This window comes from Gossypium hirsutum, chromosome D07, assembly GCF_007990345.1.
Source record: "Gossypium hirsutum isolate 1008001.06 chromosome D07, Gossypium_hirsutum_v2.1, whole genome shotgun sequence".
Taxonomy (NCBI): domain Eukaryota; kingdom Viridiplantae; phylum Streptophyta; class Magnoliopsida; order Malvales; family Malvaceae; genus Gossypium; species Gossypium hirsutum.
Window position 1 is genome coordinate 25105114 of NC_053443.1, and position 2204 is coordinate 25107317.

The following is a 2204-nucleotide window of genomic DNA, read 5'->3' on the forward strand; positions in this document are numbered from 1 at the left end:
TTTGCCACGGATGGTAATCAGAATATTAAAATCTGAATATTATATGAATCAGCAATATTAAAATATGTAAAAAAAAAAGTTCTATTACAGTAAAACATTTATAAAATAATACCCTTAGGGCCTCGAAAAATTATTATTTTATCGAGGTTATTAATTTAGAGAATATTTCATACTTTATGCATGAGATTTTTTTTATTTATCAAAATTCAATATGCATGAGGTACAATGAATCAAAGTTAATTGGTTCATGTAACAACAAAAAAAAGAGAGTTAATTAATTGGTTCATGTAACCAAAAAGAAAAAAGAGTTTATGATTTCAAAATCCAATAAGTATATATTCATTGGATATATCAAATATTTTATTATAAATAACACATGTACGTTTCAAAATATTGTAATTCATATAAACTTTTCCTCCATGGCTTCCCATTTGAAAGGTGTAAAAATGTCTACATTGACAGATGAGATGAGAAAAACATTATGTGAGTACAAAAATGAGCATCCCTCTTCAAGTCAAAAAGATTTGCAACAGTGGGTTCAACAAACGTTTGATCTCTCTGTTAGCCAATCAACAATATCAAATACTCTTAAAAGGTCATCTGAATATTTGTCGAAAGAGATAAAAAATAGCAATGTTAAAAGGCACAAATCAAACAAATATCCTGAATTAGTGAATGTATTATATGAGTGGTTTCTCCAATATCAAGAGAAAGTAAACATGACTGGAGAAATGATTCAAACCAAAGCAAAAGAGTTTCTACACAAAATGTATGGTGATGCAAATTCCGAATTTAACTTCTCGATTGGTTGGCTAGAACGGTTCAAGGAAAGACATGGGATTAAGTTTTATAGAAGATTTGGTGAAAGTGGTTCAGTTATTATGGAGAATATTGAATATGCTTTACCTTAAATAAGAGCTAAATAGGAAAATTTTGATTGGAAGGATATCTATATTATGGATGAAACAAGCTTATTTTATCGTTTGCAAACAGATCATTCACTGGCTACAAAGCAATTAGAAGGACGAAAAAAGGACAAGGAAAGACTTATTGTTATGGTTTGTTCGTTGGTTTGATGCTAGAATGATTGGTAGAAAGGTGTTGCTTATAGTAAACAATTGCTCATCCCATCCCAATGTTATCGAAGGCTTGAGAAACGTTGAATTATTCTTTTTGTCTCCAACTTCAACATAAAAAATTCAACCATGTGATGCTGGAATCATTAGAACTGTTAAGATTTATTATCGACGTCGCTTTTATTCTAGCATCTTGGAAGGTTACGAGAAAGGAGAAATAAATCCTAAAAAAAATAATGTATTGGATGCAATCCATTTTATTAATGCTGCTTGGAATATTGGTGTGAAGCCTACAACTATTGCAAATTGTTTCTAACATTGCAAAATTCAATCCGAGGAAGATATGTCTCTCGAACAAGAAATTGGTGATATTGAAGGCATTCATAAATTAAAAGCAATAATTTCTGATTTACACTATAGAAATGTCATGGATGTTGAGCAAATTTTGAATTATCCAAGTGAAAATGAATCTTTAATGGAGTTACCTACGGATGAAGAAATTATTCAAGGAGTAATGGATGTGCCAACTGATGACGAGCAAGATCCAGATGACAATATTGTTTTACCACATGTTTCTCCAAAATAGGCTTTTCTAATTGTGGATATCTTGAAGAATTATTTAACACAACACGAGAAGAATATACCAGATTTGGTTTATGCCCTTCTAAAAGTTGAAGATGAAATTGTATATGATTCACATGCAAAGAATAAGCAGTTAACTATAGATGCATATTTTAGCAATGAATAAAATTGAAAAAAAATAAGAGTTGTCTAGAAAGCACTTTAGTTTTATGTATTGTATATATAATTTTTAGTATATTTAATGATTTATTATTTTATATTTTCATTGTGCCCTTAAGGATTTTTTAAAAATTATTATCTTATACATTTAGCGAGGTTATTATTTTATCCCCTTGACCCAAGTTCGGGATCAAAAAAATTATTATTTAATCGAGATTATTAATTTATCAAATATCCATTTATCGAGGTTTTACTATATATCCACGAACATGCCCGATCTATTGTCATCTTTTGATAATGCGCGGCACAAATAGTTTATAAACTTTTATAATTTTTTGTATTATTTAAATTTTGATATTTTGATATTTTGATAATTTAATAATTAAA

At 28.8% G+C, this 2204-nt stretch overlaps 1 pseudogene; it reads left to right on the plus strand.

The window, feature by feature from the left end:
- The first annotated feature begins 311 nt into the window (after nt 1–311).
- Nucleotides 312–1662, plus strand: LOC107956126 (CENP-B homolog protein 2-like; annotated as a pseudogene).
- Nucleotides 1663–2204: the final 542 nt, after the last annotated feature.